Here is a 22006-nt window from a genome sequence, read left to right as displayed (position 1 = left end):
GTAATAAACCTTTCTAAAATCCAACAATCAATGTATATATATAGCAAGAAACAACTATCAGATTAGAATGTCTACAAAGAATAGATGCAGTACCATAAATATATAAAAGAGTCTATGTCAAATGATACAAATAATAAAGGAGAAACATTGTTATATGTGCAGTAGAAGTAGTGAAAAGAAAATAGCAAATATAAACGGTGTCAAAGTACAAATTAGAAAGGATTAAAAGAATGTAGAAAAGCAGAAGCAAGTAAGATCATGTGTTTAAAATGGGATTCTGAATTTTAAATTTAGAAAAATTTCACTTTTAACTTTAAATGTAATGTATGTGAACTGCGATATCCAGAATGCATTGGGCATGATGAAGTGATATTGAGTATAAAAAGTAAAAGGGAAAAGGGACTCATTCACTGTGAACAAGACTCCACGGGGAGTTGAAAAGCGTTGGTGGTTGTTACTTCAATAAAATACACATTATTGATACTTCGTGGAGTGCACTGAAAATTCTTGGCTATTTATACTTTTCGAGAGTGGTCCTCTCTGTCACTGGGCACCGGTAGTGGAGTGTGCCGCCCAGCAACTCTTAGACCATTTTGGTCGACAATATATATATATATATATATATACAAGAAAGAAGTGACTCAAAGAGATAGACTCACCAAAGAACAAAAAAATATTTTCATGACAACATTTCGGCTTCCACCTTCCTTAGGTAGTACAAGATGGTTTGCTCAGTGCCTGCACCGCTGACACTGCTGGATTTTCAAAAAGCATCAGGAGTGAAGATTCCATTTGGAATGTGAAATCAATGCAGTCCTGACAACTCTTCAGATATGCAGTAATCAATTGGGATTGTCAGTGATGTTCAGTCCATCTGGATGCAATGATTTTAAATGGTACATCCAGAAGTTTTCTCTGATGTCCAGCAGTTCTTCCTTTAATACGTGTTTCACAGGGAAAATCTTTAAATCTGATAGTAAATGGTCCACAAAGTTAAAATCGTTGGCTGCAAGCTTTTCAAGTTTCTTGTTAATCATTGCTGATTTCTGGTCCCTGAATCATGTACGGATGTCATTCACTGTTTGGCCTACGTATTGGTTTTTACAGCTTTAGTGCTGGCACTGAATCACATACATAATGCATGCTGAGCGACAAGTAAGATGCTGCCTTATTCCATAGGTACTTCTAGTAACAGAGCTTGTTATATATATTTTCACAAAAAAAACAAAGATTACAGGGAAGATATAGTTTCTGCCCTAAGGAAACTATACCTCGCGGCCCCGCCATGCACCGTTTCCTCAAAAATCGTCACTATCAATGTTATCAAAGATGTCATGAGTGCTGTAACATGTGAGATAGTTAGCACTGTATGGTGAGGGTTTGAGTTATAATTACCTTAGGGCACGAGTTATAGTTACTTTAAATAACTAACTATAAGAGCTGAATTTCTATGGTTTTGTACATTTAAAATGTGAGCCTAACTATAACATCCCTGTAACCTTTGGTTATTTACGTGAATTTGTCTTTTAAAAAAAAATCCTATTTCATAACTATTTCAACGTCCCTGTAACGTCTGTTTTTTCAGTGAATTTCTATGGTTTTCTTAACATTAAGTAATTTTAATTACTATACGTCAATCCACCCACTGCCATGCACTGCCTTCTGCCATGTGTGGCAGAGGTTGGCCAGGCCCTGCAGCCAAGCCCCCATAACCACACAACCTCATGCCACGGTCGACCTTTGGCTGAGTGTGGCAGGGGTTGGCTACACAGCCTGCGGCTCGGCCTTGCGGGCAACCACCTATAACCACCCAACTACATGCCATGCACCACCCCCCTGGGGCTACCAAAAAAAGAAATTGTCTGGGGCCACGTGGACCCCCCCCAACTCCCGTGGACCACCAGCTCCCCAGGGCTACCAAATAAAAATTGCTGGGGGGCCAAATAGAACCCCAGGCCCTGGGGATCATCACCTCCCTGGGATTACCTAAACAAAATTGCTGCAGGGCACCAGGGACCCTAACTGGGTTGCAGGGACCACCACCTCACCAGGGACACCAAATAAATGTTGCTGGAGGGCCACACGGACCCCCCAGTTCCCAGGGACTATCACCTCCCTGGGGCTAACCAAAACAATTTGTTGAGGGCCACCACACGGGCCCCATGGATCACCACCTCCCGGGTCAACAAATTAAAAATAGTTGGGGGTGGCACATGGACCCCCCCCCTGGCCCTGGGGACCACCACCTCCCCAGGGCTATATTTAATAAATAAACAGGGGTCTGCACAAACCCCCCCATCCAGGCCCGGGGGGCCACCACCATCCAGGGGCTAATTACTTAAAATGAGTAATTTCATGAGTGATGTAATATGTGAGGTCATAAGCAGTCCATTATGGGGGCACAAGTTATATTTAGCTCAGGTAACCATAACTGCTGAATTTCACCATTTTTGTATGTGTGAAATCTGAGGCTAACTATAACGCCACTGTAACCTTTGGTTTTTAAAGTGAATTTCTAAGTTTTTTAAAATTCTATTTCCTAACTATAACAACCCTGTAACCTTTGTTTTTTCAGTGAATTGGATTATATGGCAGTGTGTTGTGAGAGTGTGAGTTGGTACATAATTTACTCTATGAATGGGTGAGCAATTCTGTGAGTGTGATTATAAGTGGAGTAGTTATAAGTACCATCCTTGCATCATATAATAACGCACAAGGTTAACATGCGTGAAGCACATCATGACAGAATTTTATATTATGTAGATGTGTGAGTGCGCTACTGCTTTTAAATTGGGGATCCTTTTGTTATCCATAGGTTATAAATTGTAATTGCTCTGATATAGTACAGTGAGGTATGAAGGATAAGTGAGTACTATACCCTGTAATCATAACTATGCTAAGCAACCCATCCTTGGTGTGTTTTCTTCACTATTATGAGAGGGATAATATCCAATGACTATATTATTACTTATCAGTTTGTTTGTTTTTGATAAACTTTGTAGTTTTTTTTTTTGCTGGGGTTTGCAAATTTGTTGCGATCCCCTCCTGTCACGTTTTTTCGGGATTCCGAATCCAGCATGTTTTGTAGCATTCCTAAAAACATATATCCAACATTGCATTCATTGTTTGAATTCAGAGTTTACTGAAATAGTGGTGAAACTTAATAAATAAAAATAAAAAAAGTGTTACAAACATTTAAATTACTTTTATGGTGTCCGCAATGGCATCCTGAACCCCATGTGATTCTGAAAGAAATGTTTTTTATTGGCTACCATCCTTTTCAATCATAGTAACAGGAAGTCTCCTCCCTTTTTTTTATGTTGTAGGTGTGGCAGTTACTTTTCACACTTCTCCACTGGCAGCAGCAGTTTTCTTGTTTTTCTTGGTGTATTGGATATTTTAGAACAAACATAATGGAATCTGCTTCACAGGAAGTTCATCATGAAGATGAATCATTGTCTTCAGAAGAAGAAAGGCCATCTCGGAATGAGAGTATCGTGTGGAATGCTTTCTCAATTCCATCTGGAGAAAAAAATGTGGTGGCACAGAAAGTAGAATGCATGCTGTGCAAGAAGATATTATCTAGGGGTACCACAAAGAAATACTCCTGTGGGACCGCTAGCATGCTCAAGCACTTGCGCACAATCCACCCACGACACCTAGCACATGACTAAAAAGAGCGCCAGGAAACCCACTAAACATTTCCCCCCACAGCTACAGAGGAAGCAGGGACATCAGGAACATCTAGAACACCAGCCGTTATAACTAATGTGCCTCCCTCAGTCGCAGAGTTTTCCATGCTTGGGCAATTATGTCTCAAGTGCAAAAAAGGTTTGAGTATGGGGGAGCAATCTATTCCTGTCCTTGTTGCATTATGCACTCAGCATAAATGCTTTTTTTCTTTTTTTTTCTTTTTGCTTGATTGGAATTGTTGCAGAATTTATGTGCATTTTCACTTTGTGAGGAACAGTTAATTTTTCAATTTTTTCAGCAAAATAAACAAAAATCAACAAAACCAACAAAATTGTAAAAAGAAAAATACATAAAAGTTTAAAAAACAGAGTTCAAGAAAAAGAAGAACAAAATGTCCCAAAATTTGGTTCTGCTGGGCACGATGGAGGAGTTGGAAGGCACAAGAGCTGACCGCGCATTTGTTGGTACGGCCATGCAGGTGGCCAAGAGAGACATTGCAGCTGCCTGAAACTTTCCCAATGGTCCGTTCCTCCGTCCCTCCAGAAATGGAGGCGCAGAGTGGATTGGTGTGCAAACCAAGAAAAGTGAGTCTATGTGAGGGGCTGTCCCCATAAGCACAAGAAGGTGTGGGGGAAATGGTTGGGTCTTCTCCCGTGAACCAAACATGCATGTGTGTCTCCCTACTGTATAGCAATGTTGTGGATCTGTTATATGCTCAAAAGATATTGTCATGGTAAGTGTGACACTAAGCTGGCTGCGCCAGACCTTACCTGTGCCATGTTTTTCTTCCTCCTTTTCTTCCTCTTCCTTCTTTTCCTTCTTTCAACAAAACCAATAAAAATTGTTTATTAAAAAAACTATGAAGTCCCTGCAACCTTTGGGTTATTTAAGCGAAATTAACGTTATATATGTATATCTATCTGTGTGTGTGTGTGTATATATATGTATGTTTTGTTATATATGTATATATATATATATATATAAATAGCCAAGAATTTTCACTGCACTCCACGAAGTATCAATAATGTGTATTTTATTCAAGTAACAACCACCAACGCGTTTCAACTCCCCATGGAGTCTTGTTCACATTGAATGAGTCCCTTTTCCCTTTTACTTTTTATACTCAATATCACTTCATCATGCCCAATGCATTCTGGATATCGTAGTTCACATACATTACATTTACAGTTAAAAGTGAACATTTTCTAAACTTAAAATTCAGAATCCCATTTTAAACACATGATCTTACTTGTTTCTGCTTTTCTACATTCTTCCAATCCTTTCTAATTTGTACTTTGACAACATTTATATTTGCTATTTTCTTTTCACTACTTCTACTGCACATATAACAATGTTTCTCCTTTATTATTTGTATCATTTGACATAGACTCTTTTATATATGTATGGTACTCCATCTATTCTTTGTATTCATTCTGATCTGATAGTTGTTTCTTGCTATATATATACATTGATTGTTGGATTTTAGAAAGGTTTGTTACATTTATTCATTTTCATATTTCTCTTTTCAATTATTTTGTTCTATCAATTCCACCACAAATATCAATACAGATACAGACCTTTTCTCTCCACCTCAATGACTATCATTGTTTGACTAGAGTGCCACATACTATGATAATGATAATAAATGACAACCATCTATGGTATTATTACCATTTGTCTTGTCAAGTTCCAAACTGTAAATGTACATGTAATTCCTCATCCATGTTCAGCTCAAACGGCATTTTCGTACGGAGCTGGATGATGTATTTACTCTCCATTTGTCGTAACTTTCGAATTCTGTCACCCCCTATCTCATCCTTTTTCATTTGCGCTATTCCCATGAATCTTAATGATCTCCAATCATTAGTGTGTGATCTTTAAAAGTGTTTTGCCATTGTATAGCTCATGTCTTGATTGGTAATGGCTCTAGTGTGTTCCAAGATCCTTTTCTTGAGCAGACATATTGTGCTACCAATATATCTCAATCCACATTCACACTCAAGCACATACACTACATTTTGGCTATCACAGGTGATTCTCTGTGAAATGTGTATAGCCTTTACTTTATGGTCCATGTATGTTTTCGTATTCTTTGCAATCTGACACACTTTGCATTTATTACATTTATAGAAGCCAACTGCCTCATTCTTCAACCAATTTCTTGTTATTGGTGCCATGTAGTGGCTTTTTACCAGTGTGTCTTTTAGTGTCTTTTAGTGAGCGTGACTTTCTGTATGATATTTGTGGTTTGCAGCCTATTCTTTTTGCCAAGTCTTGATCACTTCTTAGTATTTTCCAGTGTTTTCTAAATATTGATTCTTTATCCTTACTTTCCTTGCTATAGGTGAGAATTAAACGAGGACACACTTCCTCCTTGTCACTTCCTCTTTTTGCCCCTTTGTCTATCAGTGTTTCCTGTCGAGATATCTTTTTAGCTCTTCTCTCACTAGAGTCAATATTTGCTCTTAGATACCCACGGCGCATAAATCTTTTATGCAACTTGCTAAATTGTTTCTCCATCTCTTTGTCATTGGAGCACTTTCATCTCATTCTTAAAAATTCACCAAATGGAATGCTCTTTAACAATGGTTTTGGATGGAAACTGCTCCCATGTAAGACACTGTTAGTAGATGTTGCTTTCCTAAATACAGTTGTATTGATTTGGTCATTCTCTATATATATACTCTAATATCTAGAAAATCAATTTGTTTATCATTGATGTTATAGGTAAAGTTCAACCCACATTCATTTTCATTCATGATTTTAAAATATACATCAAATTCCTCCTTGGTGCCATTCCAAATCAAAAACAAATCATCAATATAACGTAGCCACAAAACCACTTTGTCCAGGTAGTCAGAATATCCATCCTGCCATGTTATTTCCCTCTCCCACCAACCCAATGTTAAGTTGGCATAACTTGGAGAGAGAGAAATGCCCATGGCAGTTCCTCGCACTTGCTTGTAGATATTTTTGTCAAAAACAAAGATATTATTTTTAAACATAACTTCACCATCTCCACAAGCATTTCCGAGTGACTTTTTTCTTCAATCTTTCTTTGTCGTAAGAAGAACTTCAATGCATTTAGCCCTACTTCATGTCTAATTGATGTATACAAGGATACTGCATCCACTGTCACTAAATTGTATCCTGTTTGCCATTGAATACCATCTATTATTCGCAAGAAATCTCCCGTATCCTTGATATAGGAGCTAAGAGAAGAAACCAGTGGAGAAATATAGTAATCAACATATTTTGATATATTTTGAAACAAAGATCCACATCCAGAAATAACAGGTCTTGCTGGAGGCTTTTTTAACGTTTTGTGGATCTTTGGAAGAAAATATATAGAAGGCAGGATCGGATGGCTTGGATTTAAATATTTCAATTCTTCTTCATTGATCAATGATTCATTTCACCATTTTTCCCAAATTTGTGTAATCAACTCCTGTATCTGATTCGTAGGATCACTTTTCAGTTTTTCTGAAGTTCTCCTTACGACAAAGAAAGATTGAAGAAAAAAGTCACTCGGAAATGCCTGTGGAGATGGTGAAGTTATGTTTAAATAATAATATCTTTGTTTTTGACAAAAATATCTACAAGCAAGTGTGAGGAACTGCCATGGGCATTTCTCTCTCTCTAAGTTATGCCAACTTAACATTGGGTTGGTGGGAGAGGGAAATAACATGGCAGGATGGATATTCTGACTACCTGGACAAAGTGGTTTTATGGCTACGTTATATTGATGATTTGTTTTTGATTTGGAATGGCACCAAGGAGGAATTTGATGTATATTTTAAAATCTTGAATGAAAATGAATGTGGGTTGAACTTTACCTATAACATCAATGATAAACAAATTGATTTTCTAGATATTAGAGTATATATAGAGAATGACCAAATCAATGCAATTGTATTTAGGAAAGCAACATCTACTAACAGTGTCTTACATGGGCGCAGTTTCCATCCAAAACCATTGTTAAAGAGCATTCCATTTGGTGAATATTTAAGAATGAGAAGAAACTGCTCCAATGACAAAGAGATGGAGAAACAGTTTAGCAAGGTGCGTAAAAGATTTATGCGCCGTGGGTATCTAAGAGCAAATATTGACTCTAGTGAGAGAAGATCTAAAAAGATATCTCGACAGGAAACACTGATAGGGCAAAAAGAGGAAGTGACAAGGAGGCAGTGTGTCCTCGTTTAATTCTCACCTATAGGAAGGAAAGTAGGATAAAGAATCAATATTTAGAAAAAACTGGAAAATACTAAGAAGTGATCAAGACTTGGCAAAAAGAATAGGCTGCAAACCACAAATATCATACAGAAAGTCACGCTCACTAAAAGGCACACTGGTAAAAAGCCACTATATGGCACCAATAACAAGAAATTGGTTGAAGAATGAGGCAGTTGCCTTGTATAAATGTAAAAAATGCAAAGTGTGTCAGATTGCAAAGAATACGAAAACATACATGGACCATAAAGGAAAGGCTATACACATTTCACAGAGAATCACCTGTGATAGCCAATATGTGGTGTATATGCTTGAGTGTGAATATGGATTGAGATATATTGGTAGCACAATATGTCCGCTCAAGAAAAGGATCTTGGAACACACTAGAGCCATTACCAATCAAGACATGAGCTATACAATGGCAAAACACTTTTCGAGATCACACACTAATGATTGGAGATCATTAAGATTCATGGGAATAGCGCAAATGAAAAAGGATGAGATAGGGGGTGACAGAATTCGAAAGTTACGACAAATGGAGAGTAAATACATCATCCAGCTCCGTACGAAAATGCCGTATGAGCTAAACATGGATGAGGAATTACATGTACATTTATAATTTGGAACTTGACAAGACAAATGGTAATGATAGCAAAGAGAGTTGTCATGTATTATCATTATTATAGTATGTGGCACTCTAGTCAAACAATGATAGTCATTGAGGTGGTGAGAAAAGGTCTGAATTTGTATTGATATTTGTGGTGGAATTGATAGAAAAAAATAATTGAAAAGAGAAATATGAAAATGAATAAATGTAATAAACCTTTCTAAAATCCAACAATCAATGTATATATATAGCAAGAAACAACTATCAGATTAGAATGTCTACAAAGAATAGATGCAGTACCATAAATATATAAAAGAGTCTATGTCAAATGATACAAATAATAAAGGAGAAACATTGTTATATGTGCAGTAGAAGTAGTGAAAAGAAAATAGCAAATATAAACGGTGTCAAAGTACAAATTAGAAAGGATTAAAAGAATGTAGAAAAGCAGAAGCAAGTAAGATCATGTGTTTAAAATGGGATTCTGAATTTTAAATTTAGAAAAATTTCACTTTTAACTTTAAATGTAATGTATGTGAACTGCGATATCCAGAATGCATTGGGCATGATGAAGTGATATTGAGTATAAAAAGTAAAAGGGAAAAGGGACTCATTCACTGTGAACAAGACTCCACGGGGAGTTGAAAAGCGTTGGTGGTTGTTACTTCAATAAAATACACATTATTGATACTTCGTGGAGTGCACTGAAAATTCTTGGCTATTTATACTTTTCGAGAGTGGTCCTCTCTGTCACTGGGCACCGGTAGTGGAGTGTGCCGCCCAGCAACTCTTAGACCATTTTGGTCGACAATATATATATATATATATATATACAAGAAAGAAGTGACTCAAAGAGATAGACTCACCAAAGAACAAAAAAATATTTTCATGACAACATTTCGGCTTCCACCTTCCTTAGGTAGTACAAGATGGTTTGCTCAGTGCCTGCACCGCTGACACTGCTGGATTTTCAAAAAGCATCAGGAGTGAAGATTCCATTTGGAATGTGAAATCAATGCAGTCCTGACAACTCTTCAGATATGCAGTAATCAATTGGGATTGTCAGTGATGTTCAGTCCATCTGGATGCAATGATTTTAAATGGTACATCCAGAAGTTTTCTCTGATGTCCAGCAGTTCTTCCTTTAATACGTGTTTCACAGGGAAAATCTTTAAATCTGATAGTAAATGGTCCACAAAGTTAAAATCGTTGGCTGCAAGCTTTTCAAGTTTCTTGTTAATCATTGCTGATTTCTGGTCCCTGAATCATGTACGGATGTCATTCACTGTTTGGCCTACGTATTGGTTTTTACAGCTTTAGTGCTGGCACTGAATCACATACATAATGCATGCTGAGCGACAAGTAAGATGCTGCCTTATTCCATAGGTACTTCTAGTAACAGAGCTTGTTATATATATTTTCACAAAAAAAACAAAGATTACAGGGAAGATATAGTTTCTGCCCTAAGGAAACTATACCTCGCGGCCCCGCCATGCACCGTTTCCTCAAAAATCGTCACTATCAATGTTATCAAAGATGTCATGAGTGCTGTAACATGTGAGATAGTTAGCACTGTATGGTGAGGGTTTGAGTTATAATTACCTTAGGGCACGAGTTATAGTTACTTTAAATAACTAACTATAAGAGCTGAATTTCTATGGTTTTGTACATTTAAAATGTGAGCCTAACTATAACATCCCTGTAACCTTTGGTTATTTACGTGAATTTGTCTTTTAAAAAAAAATCCTATTTCATAACTATTTCAACGTCCCTGTAACGTCTGTTTTTTCAGTGAATTTCTATGGTTTTCTTAACATTAAGTAATTTTAATTACTATACGTCAATCCACCCACTGCCATGCACTGCCTTCTGCCATGTGTGGCAGAGGTTGGCCAGGCCCTGCAGCCAAGCCCCCATAACCACACAACCTCATGCCACGGTCGACCTTTGGCTGAGTGTGGCAGGGGTTGGCTACACAGCCTGCGGCTCGGCCTTGCGGGCAACCACCTATAACCACCCAACTACATGCCATGCACCACCCCCCTGGGGCTACCAAAAAAAGAAATTGTCTGGGGCCACGTGGACCCCCCCCAACTCCCGTGGACCACCAGCTCCCCAGGGCTACCAAATAAAAATTGCTGGGGGGCCAAATAGAACCCCAGGCCCTGGGGATCATCACCTCCCTGGGATTACCTAAACAAAATTGCTGCAGGGCACCAGGGACCCTAACTGGGTTGCAGGGACCACCACCTCACCAGGGACACCAAATAAATGTTGCTGGAGGGCCACACGGACCCCCCAGTTCCCAGGGACTATCACCTCCCTGGGGCTAACCAAAACAATTTGTTGAGGGCCACCACACGGGCCCCATGGATCACCACCTCCCGGGTCAACAAATTAAAAATAGTTGGGGGTGGCACATGGACCCCCCCCCTGGCCCTGGGGACCACCACCTCCCCAGGGCTATATTTAATAAATAAACAGGGGTCTGCACAAACCCCCCCATCCAGGCCCGGGGGGCCACCACCATCCAGGGGCTAATTACTTAAAATGAGTAATTTCATGAGTGATGTAATATGTGAGGTCATAAGCAGTCCATTATGGGGGCACAAGTTATATTTAGCTCAGGTAACCATAACTGCTGAATTTCACCATTTTTGTATGTGTGAAATCTGAGGCTAACTATAACGCCACTGTAACCTTTGGTTTTTAAAGTGAATTTCTAAGTTTTTTAAAATTCTATTTCCTAACTATAACAACCCTGTAACCTTTGTTTTTTCAGTGAATTGGATTATATGGCAGTGTGTTGTGAGAGTGTGAGTTGGTACATAATTTACTCTATGAATGGGTGAGCAATTCTGTGAGTGTGATTATAAGTGGAGTAGTTATAAGTACCATCCTTGCATCATATAATAACGCACAAGGTTAACATGCGTGAAGCACATCATGACAGAATTTTATATTATGTAGATGTGTGAGTGCGCTACTGCTTTTAAATTGGGGATCCTTTTGTTATCCATAGGTTATAAATTGTAATTGCTCTGATATAGTACAGTGAGGTATGAAGGATAAGTGAGTACTATACCCTGTAATCATAACTATGCTAAGCAACCCATCCTTGGTGTGTTTTCTTCACTATTATGAGAGGGATAATATCCAATGACTATATTATTACTTATCAGTTTGTTTGTTTTTGATAAACTTTGTAGTTTTTTTTTTTGCTGGGGTTTGCAAATTTGTTGCGATCCCCTCCTGTCACGTTTTTTCGGGATTCCGAATCCAGCATGTTTTGTAGCATTCCTAAAAACATATATCCAACATTGCATTCATTGTTTGAATTCAGAGTTTACTGAAATAGTGGTGAAACTTAATAAATAAAAATAAAAAAAGTGTTACAAACATTTAAATTACTTTTATGGTGTCCGCAATGGCATCCTGAACCCCATGTGATTCTGAAAGAAATGTTTTTTATTGGCTACCATCCTTTTCAATCATAGTAACAGGAAGTCTCCTCCCTTTTTTTTATGTTGTAGGTGTGGCAGTTACTTTTCACACTTCTCCACTGGCAGCAGCAGTTTTCTTGTTTTTCTTGGTGTATTGGATATTTTAGAACAAACATAATGGAATCTGCTTCACAGGAAGTTCATCATGAAGATGAATCATTGTCTTCAGAAGAAGAAAGGCCATCTCGGAATGAGAGTATCGTGTGGAATGCTTTCTCAATTCCATCTGGAGAAAAAAATGTGGTGGCACAGAAAGTAGAATGCATGCTGTGCAAGAAGATATTATCTAGGGGTACCACAAAGAAATACTCCTGTGGGACCGCTAGCATGCTCAAGCACTTGCGCACAATCCACCCACGACACCTAGCACATGACTAAAAAGAGCGCCAGGAAACCCACTAAACATTTCCCCCCACAGCTACAGAGGAAGCAGGGACATCAGGAACATCTAGAACACCAGCCGTTATAACTAATGTGCCTCCCTCAGTCGCAGAGTTTTCCATGCTTGGGCAATTATGTCTCAAGTGCAAAAAAGGTTTGAGTATGGGGGAGCAATCTATTCCTGTCCTTGTTGCATTATGCACTCAGCATAAATGCTTTTTTTCTTTTTTTTTCTTTTTGCTTGATTGGAATTGTTGCAGAATTTATGTGCATTTTCACTTTGTGAGGAACAGTTAATTTTTCAATTTTTTCAGCAAAATAAACAAAAATCAACAAAACCAACAAAATTGTAAAAAGAAAAATACATAAAAGTTTAAAAAACAGAGTTCAAGAAAAAGAAGAACAAAATGGTTCTTTTTAGAACCACCTCTTTTGGTCTAAGAAAGAAAGATTATATGCTTTGTGTTTGTTATAGTCAAAATATGTTGTTCTATCTGTATGTATGTGTTGTTAGACATTAGCGAGTAAGTACAACTGATAATCATTGCATAACTGTATAGGATAATGTATCAGCAAGTGCCTGGGCATGCTAGTGCATGCATGAGTGTGTGTCTGGGTGTGTTACTGTATGCATCAGTGTGTGCCTGGGTGTGTCAGTGTATGCAGCACTGTGTGCCTGGGGGTGTGAGTGTATATAAACATGTTTCTCTAGGTGCATCAGTGTGTGCCCGGATATGCCGGCATGTGCATCAGTGTGTTCCTGGGTGTGTTAGTGTATGCATGAGTGTGTGCTTGGGTGTGATAGTGTATACATAAGTGTCTGTCTGGGTGCCTAAGGATGTGCATCAGTGTGTTCCTAGGTGTGTTAGTGTATGGATCATCATGTGCTGGGTGTATGCATCATTGTATGTCTGGTTGTGTCACCCTATGCACAAATATTTGCCTAGGTGTGTTAGCATATGTATCAGAATGTGTCTGGGTGTGTTATTGTATATGTCAGAGTGTGCCTGGGTGTGTCAGTGTATGTATCAGTATATCTGGGTGTATCAGTGTATGTATGTGTGCATGGGTGTGTCAGTTTATGGCTCAGTGTGTACAAAGGTGTGGGAGTGTATGTGAATGGGTGGTAGGTGTGTTAGTGTATATATCGTAGTGCCTGGGAGTGTTAGTGCATGCATCAGAGTGTACTTGGATTTGTCAGTGTATGCATCAGTGTGTATTTTGGTGTACTAGTGTATGTGTGATTGTTTGCCTGGCTGCATCAGGGTATGTATGATTGTGTAATTTGGTGTGTCACTGTGTATATCAGTATGTCTCTGTGTGTCTAGGTATGTGCATCAGTGTGTGCCTGGATGTGTCAGTGTATGCATGAGTGTGTGCCTGGGTTTGTCAATGTATGCATCAGTTTATGCTTGGGTGTGTGAGTGTGTATATCAGTGTTTCTCTGGGCGTATCAGTGTGTATATCAGTGTGTTCATGTGTGTGTCAGCATGTGTGTCATTGTGGTCCTGGGTGTGTTAGTGTATGCATGAGTGTGGGTTTGGGTGTGTTGGTGCATGCGTTAGTGTAAGTCTAGGTCTCTAATAATATGCGTCAGTGTGTTCCTGGATGTGTTAGTGTATGCATCAGTGTGTGCTGGGCGTAGGAGTGTATGCATCAGTGTGTGTCCGGGTATGTCAATGTACACATGAATATGTGCCTAGGTGTCTTAGCGTATGTATCAGAATGTGTCTGGGTGTGTGCATCAGAATGTGCCTGGGTGTGTCAGTGTATGTATGAGTATATCTGGGTGTCTCACTGAATGTATAGGTGTGTGACTGGGTGTGTTAGTGTATATAGCAGTGTGTACAAAGGTGTGTGAGTGCATGTGAATGTATGCCTAGGTGTGTTAATTTAAATATCAGAGTGTGTCTCTGTGTGTAAGTGTATGCATCAATGTGTGTCTAGGTGTGTCAGTGTATGCGTCAGTGTGTGCCTGGGTGTGTCAGTGTATGCATCATTGCAAGAGTTGAACAGAATACATACAGTAGACCCATAGTAGACCAGTTACTAATGGGGGCATCAAGCAAAGATAGAAGTAATAGTGATATTAACAATAGCCGGTGAGGTGAAATAAAATCACTTGGCAAGCAGCCACCAGAAAAAAGAAGAAAAAAGAAGAAAATGGTAAGGAAGTAGAAAAGAAGTCAAGAAACCCCCATCTGGTTGGGGTATTGCATTATTAATTTATTAAACATATTGAATAATATCATATCCAGCATATCAAAATAGGTTCATACATGTTTGCTAGTGGCCTACAGCATGAGGAAAAAAGGAAATATTTCAAGCATAACGTCAACCAAGTCACAAAAAAGTAAAAGATGCATTGAGTTAACATGTCCAAAAACACAGTGGCATCTATTTATATGTCAATATACTGCATATAGTACACCACATTAAGCCAAAAAAGGGCAGTCAATCATCGTCATCATACATGTATTAGCATGTAATAATGTTACGCTGGTAAGTTTAGCATTCAATCATAAGCAGGGTTGGATGATTGAATATGTAAAGGGTGACCATTCCAGTATACAAACAGTTTGATGTGCAGCCCCAGGGCATCAGACGCCAAAGAATCAGTATGGTCCAACTGATAACGCATCAGAACCTTGATAAGTAAACTTACAAGGAGACAAGTCTAGGCCAATGAACCTTTTGACCACGTTTGGAGACTTCCCTGAACGGGATATCCTTTTAGCATCACAATCAATGTCAATAACTCCTTCAATATTTACAATAACTAATCATTAAGCTAATCAACAACATTCAATATAGATCAATACAGCAAACACACCATGACATTTCATCCATGAATAACCACACACATCTAATTATAAGTTAGGATATTTATTCCCTATTAGTTACAATCTAATATCATATTTATTAGTTTCAACATCAACAAACATGTCAAAACCACTATAACTTGGCAATCAGAGTAAAACTTTATCAAAGCATAGATCATGAACATTTATAATGAAGCACGACGTTAATATGAATCAACTTTAGCAGAGTAACATTAGTACATTATTCAACAAAGCAAGAATTCAGTCGATTGTCTATTTGCATCCGATATCAGTGAATTCCTTAACTAACTTCGAATTAGCATCAGCATGTTGGGCTTCATGCAAAACAATTTAGCAAACACAAATTTGGAAAACATCTAACTATGGCCTCTATCAAAAGAGCAGTTGGTACCTAGAAAGAAAGGGCAAAGAGACAATTGCAATTTCATTAGATAGTTACCCATCCGAATGAATCAGCAAACATTGTCAGTGTTCGTCCTCAGGACATCAGTCGATTCACCATCAGCAAGGATAGGATAGGGCAAAGTCTCAGTATGGCATAGCTAAGAATAGGGCTCTTCCCTCATAAAGAGGAGAAGTAAGTATCAGGCAAGAACGAACGGAGGATGGTTTAAAGTACTAGGACAGCAAAGTCTCAAAGTATAATGGCAAGGAATGGTGAAGAATAATGTCGAAGAAGAATGGCTGATTTCTCCTCGGGTCACGTGGTTATATTAAAACAGTCGAACTAGCCCTTAATTCCTCATTGGATCAATTTTGGTGCATCTTTATCTCTGTCCAATAATTCTCCACACACCTTACTAAAATCTTCCACAAAACACAGTTCTCATGCAGTCGATTGGCTCCTGTGATTGGCGTCTTCATCGGGTGGAATGTCAGGTGAGAAAAGTTACACTATACGCTTCAGTCAGTAGTTCCATTGTCTTCTCCTAGTCCAGGCAGCCTTGCACCTGTTGCGAATTACACTGTCGCAGTTGGCAAGAATGTCTCCTTGAGCAAGTCGGGTCCCATGAGAAAGAATTTACTATGGCTACACTCACATCTCTAGCTTCTGGAAAAGTACAGCTTAGTGTCCCTGAGGAAAACAACACATTGCACGTTAGAAAAACACCGTTAATATGAGACCAGGCAGCTAGGCCCAGACCCTCGCTAACTAAGGTCTAGTGATTAGTATTAGCAAAAACTCCTAATACATAACTCTAATTATGATATGCTGATACAAATTCATATATTAGTACATTATTAATTCATCATTAATCAGTTTCATTAATCATCGTATACATGGGTGGCCACTCCCCGTGGGCACATTTAAAACGCGTACATTATTTTCTATGTTAACACATTTCTATGCAATTTCACTACAAGGTATATTAAAAGATTTTCAAGCTAATATTAATGTTAAAGGTCACACTCCAACAATCCCTCCTCTGATGACTCTTGTCATCGCACAAACCTTTTCCCTACAATCTTCACCCTAGAATTCCCCCATTTCAATTTCCTCTCCCAATGGTTCCCCTTGTGATTTTGCCCTGAACAATTTTTCACTTTTCTTTTCTTCCCTCCTCTTAATGTTTTTCACCATTTTCAGTTGAATTATACTACTAATTTTGCATGACAGCCATAGTCCAAATAAGCAAGCTATAACAATCAATATTCCCTGTATTATTTTTGCCAATATCCAATGCCAAATACTACTAAACCAATTTCCCACTTTAGCAAGTCCTTTTTCAACCTTTTCCCAAGCTCCGGGCTCTTTCAGTTCCTTCAAATCTGTACTATCTCTAGTTAAGTTAGTAAGCATACTTCTAATCTCGTTACTATTGTCAGGTATATAAGCACAACAATGACGCTCATTAAGCATCTTCAAACTCTGCCATTTTTCGCTAAAAGAATGTCTAAAGCAAGCCTGTTTTGAAGAGTCATAGCCCTCTCTGCAGCAAGTTCAGTATCCATCAGGAGTATAGCCCCGGTAAAATTTGTCAGCATGTTATCCACAATAGTAGACAACTTTTGAATCTTTATGGAGTTTAAGATAACTCCCACTGAAGGAATTATTGCCCCAATTATGTCTCCTACTACACCAGCAGCAGTCTCTCTCTTCTGCCTATTTCAATGTAATTCAGACAATTTCGGAAACCTTTTCAGATCATCCAGTTGATATATCTTTGGGAAAACTATCCCCAAATAACATGTCCCATACCATCCCTTTGGAAGATGGTAATAAGCATTAAGTCCACATATATAATAGATCCCAGGGATCGCTGGATCCTGTCCATTTAACATGAGCGTCCACTTACTCTGGAACAAAAGCATATGCTTACATTCACTCGTTCCCACAAGCACATTGTCATAATATGACTTTGGTCGCGTTATGCAAAGCTTCCCTACGTGTAGTGCACCTAAAGCTAACTTCCCTTGTTCCCTAATTGTACTATAACTCTCACTATTAACAAAAGCTTGCTGCTGCAATCCTTTCTCCAGTTTTCCCTTCAATGCCCTTCTTCTATCTTCTATGTGAGCTACAAAGCTCTTCCCTACAGATGTAAGCAAACATGTCAAATTATTGCGGTACGCATAGGATGTACTAATGGTTAGTGTTGCCTCAAAGAACCCCTTAACTAATTTGATGCTATAGTACTTAGCTACACTGCTCAAATCCTCTATAATAGGCACATAAGAAAACACAAGGTCGTGATTGGAGTAAAAATATTGACTCTGTTCCTGGTTATAGAATCTTGTTAGTTACAGACTACAGCTTATCCCATATGTTAAAGGCAAACTATGATAGGTAACCCCCTCTTGTACCGAAACAGGAATCTGTGTACACACATAACAATCCTTCGCATCCATAGTGTCAACATACTTACTCAGCAAGCAATAGAAAACATTAGTTGATAATTCCCCTTTAGCATTAGTTCCTTCATGCAAATACTTTGAATCTTGCTCAAACCTCTCCCAAGCTGTTAGTGCAGTGGCGGTCTCAGGAATTGTAGCATTGTTAGTTCCACTCTTATCCACTAATGGCATTCCCACAATCACAAGTATGATGAATACCACACACAGACGACACTCAAACCAACACCCAAAAATGTACAACGCCTACTTCTCCTATTATCCTCTCTAGTGTTAGCCATGATGTATAAAGAATCAGAAAGTGAAGTATTAAAGTGGCAGAGGATAGTTAAAGCCTTTTTTTTCTTCGTCTTTTTTTTAAGCAATCAAATCGAGAGTCGGGCTTCAGCAATTATTTACAGCTTTCACATTCACTCACAGGATCCTTGTCAATTCAGGTTAGCAGCTTGTTAGAATCAGTTTTTCAAAAGTCAATTCAGGTTAACAGTGTCTCATCCGGTAAGTTATCAGTCTCTTTTCTTAAATTTTCTTTAATTAAATTTTCATGCCAACACAGTCTCTCTGGCCAGACTCAGGTACCAAAGTACTGACCTGGGACTTCTCGACCAAAACAGAATGCCAAGAACTCTTGTTGCCATTCAGCTGACGTTGCGTGTGTCCATTCAGGACCTGCATACCTTCTGTTTGCTACTCTCTTTCTTTTTAACTCGCGATCACCCTGCAACTCTCCTTCACTCAGATCTTCCCTCTCCGTTGTATCGATCTCTTCCTCTATTGCATCTTCGACAACCACTTTTCCTTTTGTCACTTGCAGTTCAGGCCACTTATCTCCTTTCTGTATCTTTTTGGCCTTTGATCTTTCCTGTGGCAGCCCTTCGCCCTCCTCTGACTCTATGGTGTTCTCTCTTGATGGACCTGCAATTTGCTCATGAGGAGTCTGAACACCCTGACTCTCTTCCGCCTCAACTCCTTCGCCTTCTGGGTCTGTCAGGGGCTCTAGCACATGTCCATATTCATCTGCTTCTGGGAGAACCTCCTTCTGACTCAGCTCTCCTGGTGCCTCAGTTGAGATAGGCTCCCCGTCAGCCCTCTCGGTCCCGTCTCCTTTGTCTCTTACTGGAGTGACCAAGCCGTCCTCAACAGGCTCTCCTTCAGTCGCAGTTCCCCTTCGATTACTCTCCGGCCCTGAGACTTCCTTCTCTGTTGTTGGTACTTTCAACAACTCAACTTCTTTATCAGTTGGACACGTCACCTTTTTCGTATGACTGGCATGGATCCAGTTCAGAATTACCGCACATTTCACAGCAGTAGTAGTCGTTAGTATTATTTGATATGGCCCCTTCCAATGTGGCTCCAAACACGACTTCCTCACGTGTTTCTTGATGACAACCCAGTCACCAGCTTTCAGGTTGTGACCTGGATCATTTATCGGTGGCAGTGTGGTAACTTCCACCTGGTGAGAGAAAGAGTGGTCCACGTCAGCCAGACCCTTGCAGTAGTCCAATACCATATCATCTGTGAGATTCACAAGAGCATTCGCAGGCACAGTGGGCAGTCTCATAGCTCGGCCCATGAGAATTTCATGAGGAGACAGTCCTGTTTTCTTGTTTGGTGTATTTATCATTGACATTAACAACAAAGTCAATGCATTGGGCCATTTCAAATTCGTTGCTGCACACATTTTTGGCATTCTCGACTTCAGGGTACCATTCATCTGTTCCACTAGACCTGATGCTTCAGGGCGGTAACTACAATGCAACTTCTGTTCAATGTTTAATGCTGCACACAATAACTTAACCACCTCGTTGTTGAAGTGACTTCCCCTATCTGATTCTAAAGAGATCGGAAACCCGAAACGTGGTATCAACTCCCTAAGCAGCAGCTTCGCTACTGTGAGACTTTCATTCCTACGTGTAGGGTAAGCTTCAATCCAGTGGCTAAAGATACACACAATCACCAACACGTACCTCAAACCTCCACACACGGGCATCTCGATAAAATCCAACTGCATTCTGCTAAATGGACCTCCTGCTCTCCCAATGTGTCTCAAATTTACAGCGGTCCCTTTCCCCGCATTCATCTGTTGACAGATGATACACCTGTGACAGATCACTTCTGCAGCTTGTCTGAATTTCAGGTTAAACCAGTCAATTTTGAACAGCCTGATCATGACATCTCTCCCAATATGTGCTTGACCATGGTAAAACCTTGCAAACTGTGACAGGAGACTGTTCGGCAAAACCATTTCCCCCTCATGTGAAACCCACAAATCATCTGGTCTTTGTACGCATTGCATCCTAACCCAAGAAAGTTTCTCATCTTTGCTGGCACATCCTTGCAACAATCTCAATTCCTCCAACGTGTCAACCACCCTTAAAGCGTAACCTGTGCATGTCTCGTTTTCTGTTTCAGGTAACAACTCCCACTGATCTTTAAACGACATACAGTTCAATGCGCAAAACTTTGCGACTTGATCTGCATATCCATTTCCCATTGAAACAAAGTCTTGTGATTTCAAATGAGCACTGCATTTCACCACGGCAATTTCATGAGGTAACTGAATCGCGTGCAGCAACTCTTTAATTCTCTCACCATTTTTCACTGGAGAACCAGAAGAGTTCAGAAAACCCCTCTGTGACCATAGCTGGCCAAAATCATGGACCATTCCAAATCCGTATCAGCTATTAGTATAGATAGTCACTCTCAACTGGGCAGCAGCATGGCAAGCTCTAGTAAGAGCAACCAATTCAGCCACTTGAGCAGAATATACTCTCTCAAGCAAGACGCTTCCAGGATACCAGAGATCGTACATACAGCGTATCCAGCTCTCAGCACTCCTATTCTTAAACATGAGCCATCAACAAAGATAATTTTGTCATTTTCTTCCAATTGGGTATCTTTAATATCGGGCCTCGGTTTGGTGCACATTTCTGTTACCTCGAGACAATCATGTTCTACATCTTCAGCATCTTCAACTTCTGTGTTTTCATTTGGAAGCAAAGTTGCCGGGTTCAGCACTGTACATCTTTTCAACGTTACATTTGGTGACCCCAAGATAATCGTTTCATATTTCGTCAGTCTTGCACTTGTCATGTGTTGCGTTTTTGTATGGGTTAGCAAGATCTCAACTGAGTGTGGGACCATGACTGTTAAAGGATGTCCCATCACTATGCCTTCACATTGTACGAGGCTTTGACCAACTGCTGCTACTGCACACAGACAACCCGGTAAGGCTGCTGCAACTGGGTCCAAAGTAGCTGAAAAATATGCTACTGGTCGGTTTACACCTCCATGGACCTGTGTCAGGAGAGAACAAGAGCATGCATCATGTTCATGACAAAACAAAACAAAAGACTTCGTGTAATAATGCATTCCTAGAGCAGGAGCCCTGCACATACACTCCCTTAGCTCAGTAAACACCTTCATTTCCTTTTCTCACAGTGTTATGACATCTGGCCCATCCTTAACCGTCAGTCTCATCAATGGCTTGGAGATGACTGAGAAATTTGGGATCCACTGACAACAGTAGCCCGCCATTCCCAGAAACATCCTAACATCTCTCCGTGTCGTTGGGGGATTCATCTATAACAGGGCAGTCACTCTTTCCCTGGACAACTTCCTCGACCCTTTTCTCAGTTTGATGACCCAAATACTTAACCTCCTTCTGGCAGTATTGTAGCTTCTTTGGGGACACCTTATGCCCGTTCTTTCCCAAGTGGTTAAGTAAGGCAATGGAATCATACTTGCAGTCATCCTTTGTCTTGGATGCGATCAACAGATCATCAATGTACTGCACTAGAGTTGATTGAAAAGGCAATTCCAATGACTCCAAATCCTTCTTCAATAACTGATTTAAGATGGAAGGCGATTCCGACAACCCTTGAGGAATTCGACAC

This window comes from Pleurodeles waltl, chromosome 12, assembly GCF_031143425.1.
Source record: "Pleurodeles waltl isolate 20211129_DDA chromosome 12, aPleWal1.hap1.20221129, whole genome shotgun sequence".
Taxonomy (NCBI): Eukaryota; Metazoa; Chordata; class Amphibia; order Caudata; family Salamandridae; genus Pleurodeles; species Pleurodeles waltl.
The sequence above is the reverse complement of the archived record's forward strand: the minus strand, read 5'-3'. Positions refer to the sequence as shown.